Genomic DNA, 8,745 nt, shown 5'->3' with positions numbered 1-8,745 from the left:
CTATATGACGAGGAGACGGTAGGCACGGGACAAGGCACAGAGACGCCGGATGAAAATGCGAAGAAATTAAAGGAGCTGTTTCAGTTGGTTCGACGCAACTTGGAAAGGGCAGCCCAGGATCAGGCCAGGCATTACAACCTGAGAAGAAGACCGTGGAGGCCCAAAGTGGTAGAGGTCGTGTGGGCCAAACAGCACCACCTTTCCAATGCAGCGGAGGGATTCGCCGCGAAGCTGGCACCACGGTACGATGGGCCATACCAGATAGAGGACTTTATATCCCCGGTTATCTGCAACCTAAGAAAGGAGGGCGACAGGAAGAAGAGAACGGCACACATACGAGATCTGAAACCCCAGCCCGAGGAGCGGGAGACACAGGGGTGAAGGAGAATGGCTGTAATAGGTCGCCCTAAAGGGTCACGCAGGACCAGGAGCGGTAGAGTGCCACGCAGGACACTGGGGACGGGTGCCGCGCAGGACACGCACGAGACTCGTCAGCACGCAGGGTGATGGACTTGTGCACTTAGATTAAAAAAAAAAGGCGAACAGGAAGACTGTGGTTAGAGAAATCTAAAAAAAAAAGCGAAAATTTGTAAAAAGAAAGGAAAATAAAACGAGAAGAGGAAAAGTTCAGCAAACCTGAACAGGAAACGCGTCACCCAAAGCTGGGAGACGAATCCAGGGTCGGGGAGTGTAATCTCAGACAGCGGATGACCAGGAAAAACCCAGGGGCCAGGCTCACGCCTCAACGCGGACTCACGGGGCAACTACGAGCGTCGGGCCGGAACGACGGGTGCCGCTCATGCGTGGACTACCGGGCGAGGAGTCGGATGATCCTCGGGTCCGAGCCACTGTGTAAGGGAGACACCTGTCAAAAGAGTCCGGCCGGTGGCGCATAGGAGTTGCCCTGGGATGTGAGCCCAAGATTCCAGCCCGGGCGGAGGGTCGGAGGACCCATTGTTCACGAGCGGAATCGCGGCAAGCGGCCCGCATTGAGGGCAGAGGGCGAGCTGGAAAGGGAGAAAAAATTGAGTAAAAGTCATCCGGGTCGGGAGAACTCACCCAGGCCAAGGAGGGTCCGAGCAGCACGGGATGAAGAAGACAGGTCGGCGGTAGCATGTAAGAATAAATAGCAATTTTTATAACGATTAAAAGTAAATACTTAGCAATCCATTAATCCATTAAATAGCAAATTAAAATAAACAAGAATAAAGGGCTAAATAAAAATTGTGAATAAGCAAAAATAAAATCCATCAAAGATGGAAAAGTGTTATCCATGAGCCAACAGAGAAACGCGGCGAGAACACAACAGTATCCAAAAAAAAGGATAAGGCGAAATCGGATGGAGAGCGGAGAGCGCGACGGCACTCACACAACCAGGGGAAAGATGCCGTTAGAGAGCGCGGCCGGCAGAGAGACGAGGCTGAGGGCCATGAGTACAAACGCAACAACCGTTAGAACCAGGCAGGAGAGACCGAAACACGGAGCACCGGCACCTTTAGAGGGAACGATTGGCAATGCAACGCGTGTATATAGGCGGGTGGAAAACGGAACAGCGTACACTTGAAGGTAATTATCACCAGAAAGAACGCAAGAAAAGCAGCAAGAAAAAAAAATGGAGATGAAACGCGGGCTCAACCACGAGGATGGCAGGAAGAAGATGGAGGATATTAGGGCCTTCCTGGAGGAGCAACAGGCGATCGTGGGAGAAGGGGGCTATCGCGCCGGTACTTCTCGTCAGCGACGGGCGTCTCTGCTCTCGCGTAGCGACGAGGAGGATTGGTGCGATGGCTCCCAGTTCCTGCAACTGCTGGCCTCGCCGTTGGTGTCACCGGCGCCATCGGGGCACGACTCGGTGTCGCCGACGGTGTCATCGGATGAGGAGGAGGAGGACGACGACGAGGTCATATGCACAGACGGCCCGCGCGCGCCAACCGCTCAGGAGAAGGCCAGATGGAGACGGCAGCAAAGGGCGGAGCCGGAGACGAGGAATGGAAGGCCGCTGACCCTGCGCGACAAAATCGAGGCGGTGAGGCGGAGGTTTCAGGAGGCGACGCCGGAGGAGAAGCGCCGGATGCACCAAGTGCTGGAGAGGGCGCGGGCGATCAGGCGGCGGAGGGACGAGCGGATGGAGGCGCGGCGGCGACAGGCGGAAAGAGCCGCCAGTACGGAGGAGCACGGCCAAGAGAGCGACGAGGCGCCGCCACCCCCACCATTCCGGGTGGTGCTGCCGCCGATGCAGCCCCGGACCGACGAGGCGGAGACCGAGGGAACGCCGCCCCAGGCCACGGGCAAGCAGGCTACGAACCCCGAGGCCGAGTGGCAGCGGCGGCTGCAGCAGGCCGAGGAGGAGGAAGGCGAGCTGTGGCAACCTACGCCACCGGCCGAGGATGACGAGGGCCCCGAGAGGCGGCAGCCGCAGGCCGAGGAGGAGCATCACCAGCAGCACCAGCAGCAGCAGCACCAGCAGCAGCAGCAACAGCAGTACCAGCAGCAGCAGCACCAGCAGCACCAGCAGCACCAGCAGGCGCATCACCAGCAGCAGGGGCAGGAGCAGTGGCAGCAGCAACCACAGTGGAGGGGACCGGAGGCGGCCGTAATGGGACCGTATGTATCGCAGGAGGTGCGGACCGCCGTGCGCCAGGGGATGGTGTGGCACCACCAGACCCTGCACATCACGTGGGCCTCGGGGCCCGCCCGAGCGAAGCCCAGCCAGAGGCCGGCGCCCGGGTGTGGGAGGAGAGTCCACGCGGCGGCAACAACAGGGACCCGCGGAGGAGGGACCCCGGACCCGCCCCCACGACCTCAGCGGCAGCAATGGCGACGGCGGAGGCAGCGACGCGGACTGCAGAAGCGGCGAAGGTGACAGCAGAGACGCAGGCCGCGGAAATGGCGACGGCGGCCCAGACGGCGACGGCGGCCCAGACGGCGACGGCCGAGGCAGCGGCAGAAGCAGAGACGCGGGCCGCGGAAACGGCGACGGCGGCGACAGCACCGACGGAGGTGGAACTCGAGGCGTGGGAGCGCGGACCGTGGGTGTGGCCCGCACCGGAGAGGTCGACGGCGGCCGAGCGCCCGGCTCTGAAGCGGCAGGCCTCCTGCCCGGAGCCCTATGCAGGACCGAAGCGACCGGCCCTGCAACGGCAGAGCTCGGCACCGGCAGCCACGGTCCACTGGACGGCGACCACGCGGGAGGAGTGGCCGGCGGCGGTGGTCCGCGCGCAGACCCAGATTCGCCTCGTGGGTAGGAGGGTGAAGAAGCTGGTGAGCGAGCGGGGTACCCGGTACCGCATTGCGATGTCGGCCACACGCACGGAGGTGTTCCGTGAACAGAAGTAAGGGAAAAAAGGGGGAAAGGAAAAAAAGAGAAAAAAAACAAGGGCGAAACACGCGGGAAGAAAATGAATAAAGAGAAGACGAACGAGGGGGAACGTTGTGAGTTGCTGCGGAGACCGCAACTCTACATTTATACCCGATACTTAGTCAGTAAAGCTCTCCTCCGGCAGACGCCGCTTATATTGAACGACACGACAAAGAGTGCGTGCGAGAGAGACAGAAAATCAGTCTGAGCGTGACGTCGGGCGCTGCGTAGCCAGTGCAAATTGATTTGTTCCTTTTGGCTATAAAAATTATCTGATCTGATCCAGATTCAGCAATCTGATAGATATGGTCATTATCTATGATTCTGCGTTTTTAGTTTTCTCGTATCTCCAAAATAGTGGATGCCACAGATTTTCGTCTTTTGGTGGGCGGAAGGGGGTGGGGCGAAATTAAGAGATATACGTTTTATAGTGAGATCTAACAGGAGTGCGGATACCAAATTTGGTTACTCTAGCGTTAATAGTCTCTGCGATTTGTGAATATCCCCAGATTTTCGTCCTTTGCGGGTGCGGAAGGGGGTGTGGCGAAATTTTGAAACAAACTCGTCTCGGTCCGATATCTTAGGAGTGTGGATACCAAATTTGGTTGCTCTAGCTTTTGTAGTCTCTGAGATCTAGGCGCTAATGTTTTACTCTAAGCAAAGCCGCCTATGCTACGTGTGTGTTAGAGAGAGACAGGGCGAGAAAAAATGAAATTGTTTTCTTGATGCTGGCTATAATTCAGATTCCGCAGTCTTAAAGATATGGTCATTCTCTACAATTCTGCGTTTTTGGTTTTCTCATATCTTTAAAATTATGGATGCCACAGATTTTCGTCCTTTGTGGGGGCGGAAGTGGGCGGGGCGAAGTTTTGAAATATTTTTGTAGCAGTGACATATCACACAAGTCTGGATCCAAAACATTGTTGCTCTAGCTCTTATAGTCTTTGAGCACTAGGCGCTGAAGGGGACGGACAGACGGACAGACGGACGGACGGACGGACGGACAGACGGACAGACAGAAAGGGCTCAATCGACTCGGCTATTGATGCTGATCAAGAATATATATACTTTATGGGGTCGGAAACGATTCCTTCTGGACGTTACACACATCCATTTTCACCACAAATCTAATATACCCCAATACTCATTTTGAGTATAGGGTATAAAAAGAGAAAAGTGGAATACTTACTGGGGAGAGATATCGAGTGGATCGCCTAAACGCCCCTACACCTTATCGATAGGCGGGGATTCGGCCCCAGCCAGAAAATTGCAAGGTCGGGCAGCGCCGCCCGAGCAAAGGCGCCAGAGGGCGCCAGGGCGCCCGTGATCCCAGATGCAGTAAGGAGCGCGCGTAAAATGGGGCCGTTTGAATGGGGAAAGCGCGCTCCGTCGCAAGGTCGCGGAAAACGGGAGTATAGGCAGAGGAGACGGCGGGATCGGGCCGGCAGCGATCCGACGCATGACCAAATATGGGCATGGGATCACGCCACCGGCCAGGCCCCGTTACGAAGTCCGTGAAAACCAGGAGACGGCGATGGAAAACTACCAACGCCGAGCCGGGGCCCGTCAAGGGCTATAAAAGGAGGCTGGGGCAACGAAGCGGGTCTCTTTTGCCGTGGAGAAGTGATCGCGCGCGCACGTTGAAACCCCGCCGAAACGTAAGAGTAGTACCCGGTACGGTTCGAAGAAGTGCAGTGAAGTGAATAGCAACAGGAAGACAGGCCCCGCCTGCCCCCAGAGTGAGTCTAAGTTAAGAGGTGATTCACAGTTGCCGGCGGAAGCTAAGAGGGGAGTGCGAGACGTAGAGTGCGGATTTGCGTGGCGGGCCAAAGCAATAGCGGAGGTCAAACTGCCCCAATCGTTAGCCTCAACGCTGCCACACCCGACGAGAGCCCACGCGTGGTGGAGATCCATAGATAAGCTGAATTGTAGCATCTAGCCCTAAGTCCTAATATAAGTACGAATAAAGTGAAATTCGATTAAAGAAAAGGAAGGTCTTATCATTTGTCGTTGGGGGCAACAATAAAAATACGTTGCGACGAATCGGCCGACCGCTGAGCGCCACCAGCAAACTCAAGCGAACCAAGAAGCAGGTTCGTTACAACATTTATCCGATTACAAATATATAAATACAAAAATAGGAAAATAAGAGAACAAGAAAACAACAAAATCGTGTGCAGGTGCACAATGGTGGTGGGTAGTTGTATAAGTATGAGAACTTTTTATGAATTTAAGAATTAAAGTTTTAGTAAATATTATGGATTAATAAACAAGTATATTTCCTGGAAGTAGTGTGAAGAAAAAGAGAGATAATAGGTATCGGTTTTGGGAGTTTTTTCAGATTCTTATTACGCGCAGAAAAGCTCAAAGGTCGGGAGGGTTGTGACGCGTTGCTGCATAACATCAAGCAGACTCACTAATACATATATATATTAAAATGTGTGTATTGGTTGAGAAATAGAGGAAAGTAAGTGTCAGGCTCAAATTTAACTATCACGTCATTCGTTGGTGATCGCGTTGCCCTCTGCATTGCGCGACTCGACGGATGCAAATATTAAGGCAAGGGACATTTTTTAAATGTGTGCCCTGAGGTTGGAGATGGAATGGGTCAAGAACCCCCCCACAGGCTGTTTTTGCTAGCTGTGTCCCATCGACCTTCTTCACTGCCAACCGGATACTCAGGGAAAGGCCAACGTTAAGACCGGCCTTACGCTACGGTCTGAACTGTTGTTGTTGTTTACATTTATATAGAGGCGGTTGGTACATTACACAGTTGAGCATGAACAAGAATTAGTCAAGGTAGATTTGAGCTCCAGGTATTTAGTATATAATTTCGAAATTGATTCCTATCATTCGATGACTGAAGCTACTTTGAACAAATGCGAAGGTAGAGTATTCGAAGGTAATTGGCCTTGGAGCAATGCCAATGATAATGCTTGTCAGATAGCTCCTTTCAAACCAAAGGGTTATTCAAATTGCGTTTATAGGAAGATAGCAGAGACAAGGTCATTTTGGGTCGAATTAGAAAGACAGGGTAGTTGGATCTTCAAAGTTCCAGTAAACACTAATGCTAGAATTCAATGTAGTAACTCAAATCAAGAACTAATAGATCTTCCGCAACAAGGAATTTTAACAATAATACATGGTTGTACTGTGCGAACCGATGATAAAATACTAGTACCTCATCACAGTATTCAAACAGAAAGCTACGAGCCAATTTCATCCTTTTATATAAGTAATATAAGCAAAATACCAAAAATTGTTTGGAATCCATTAACAGTACCATTAATTAACCATACAGAAGAAATGGATAAGTTAAGAAACGAAATAAAATTGTTAAAGGAAGGTCATCATGACTTAAAAGGACTTAAGTTCCATCATGTATCTGGACATGCAGCCTTGATTATCGGAATCATAATAATGATAATATTAATAATCTATGCCATAAGAAGAATTAAAAGTAGCACGAAGACTGCAAACGATAGCACTTCCCTACCCACTGTAATTGACTGTAAATGATTATCTGTACTTGTAATTATAGCTATAAAGAAAATGTACACAAAAAGGTTCACAAGAATCCAAATACAAACAATGCCACTTTCGGCCCTTTGCAGAATGTTCAAACATGAACATATTATCGTCAATACAATGCCACTTTCGGCCCCTTGCAGAATTTTTAAATATAAATAGATTATTGTACACATAACCTCATGTAACAACACCGATCTCTAAAGAAATAACATAAAGTAGACAAGTTATGACTGCACTGGTGTAAACAGAGATCTGTAACCCATTAATACGACAACAAAACACAAGTGGAGAAAACACTTAACAAATGCGGTCCTAAAATAAAACTAATTTAAGCATGTACTCAACAAGACCCCCTGAGTAAAGTGTATCCTCTGCGTAGGTCTAACGATAATTATAGACTACCAAATTGTACCTCCTACCTCATTGTCAAATCACATATAAGGCTCTGATTTTAAGAATAAAATTCAGTTTGAATTTACAACTCAACTCGCAAATGTCTAGACTTTTCTTTTAAGGTCTTAACAGTGGTGTAGGGGCCGAATTTAGGGAAAGAGTATGGAACATCACGGATAAGCACAGTTTTCTTTTGGTAATGCTTAAAAGTGCAGATACATAGTAACTCCGAAAGTGGATCGTAAGCTGCAAGCTTTCCGAAAAGCTTTCTAAAGAGAGTCGGCGCGCAGCGCACGCATTTAAGCGAAAGACGTCACGTTTACCTTGACCCAAGAGAGTAGCGTAGCGTAGGGAGAGCATAGATTAAAAGCTTGACCAAAACTTCGCTAAATTGGGCGAAAGATCATCCGATTATGCATATCATCCGATCTCCGAGCTTTTGGTTCGGTAACGCTTAGCTGAACAACTTTTGCAGAAGTTGGGCTGGAGTTATTGACTGAGAATCGATTGATTAAAGCGGACGTGTTTACTCGGGAATAAATATATATATGTAGTTAAATATGCGACACTTCAGTTTAAGTTTTAAACGAGGGGGAACGTTGTGAGTTGCTGCGGATACCGCAACTCTACAGTTATACCCGATACTAAGTCAGTATGGCTCCCCTCCGGCAGACGCCGCTAATATTAAACGACACGTCAAAGAGTGCGTGCGAGAGAGACAGAAAATCAGTCTGAGCGTGACGTCGGGCGCTGCGCGGCCACTGCAAATTGATTTCTTGCTTTTGGCTACAAAAATGATCTGATCTGATCCAGATTCAGCAATTTGATAGATATGGTCGTTATCTATGATTCTGCGTTTTTAGTTTTCTCGAATGTGCAATATTGTGGATGCAACAGATTTTCGTCCTTTGTGGGGGCGGATGGGAGTGGGGCGAAATTTTGAGATATACGTTTTATAGTGAGATCTAACAGGAGTGCGAATACTAAACTTGGTTACTCTAGCGTTAATAGTCTTTGAGATTTGTGAATATCCCAAGATTTTCGTCCTTTGCGGGGGCGGAAGGGGGTGTCTCGGTCCAATATATTAGGAGTGTGGATACCAAATTTGGTTGCTCTAGCTTTTGTAGTCTCTGAGATCTAGGCGCTAATGTTTTACTCTAAGCAAAGCCGCCTATGCTACGTGTGTGGTAGAGAGAGACAGGGCGAGAAAAAATCAAATTGTTTTCTTGATGCTGGCTATAATTATAATACGATCCAATTCAGATTCTGCAGTCTAAAAGATATGGTCATTCTCTACGATTCTGCGTTTTTGGTTTTCTCATATCTTTAAAATTGTGGATGCCACAGATTTTCGTCCCTTGTGGGGGCGAAAGTGGGCGGGCCGAAGTTTTGAAATATTTTAGCAGTGACATATCACAGAAGTCTGGATCCAAAACATCGTTGCTCTAGCTCTTATAGTCTTT

General features: G+C 49.8%; 1 long non-coding RNA gene across 1 annotated transcript; it reads right to left on the bottom strand.

Annotated features, from left to right (window-relative positions):
• Nucleotides 1-378: 378 nt before the first annotated feature.
• LOC117192061 lies at nucleotides 379-677 on the bottom strand. The gene is made up of 2 exons (XR_004474183.1): nucleotides 637-677; nucleotides 379-567 (listed from the first exon to the last, which is right to left on the bottom strand). It is a non-coding gene; the product is annotated as an uncharacterized LOC117192061 (long non-coding RNA).
• Nucleotides 678-8,745: the final 8,068 nt, after the last annotated feature.

The sequence above is a fragment of the Drosophila miranda genome (assembly GCF_003369915.1).
Source record: "Drosophila miranda strain MSH22 chromosome Y unlocalized genomic scaffold, D.miranda_PacBio2.1 Contig_Y1_pilon, whole genome shotgun sequence".
Lineage (NCBI taxonomy): Eukaryota > Metazoa > Arthropoda > Insecta > Diptera > Drosophilidae > Drosophila > Drosophila miranda.
Note: the sequence above shows the minus strand (reverse complement) of the source record. Positions and strands in the feature narration are given on the sequence as shown.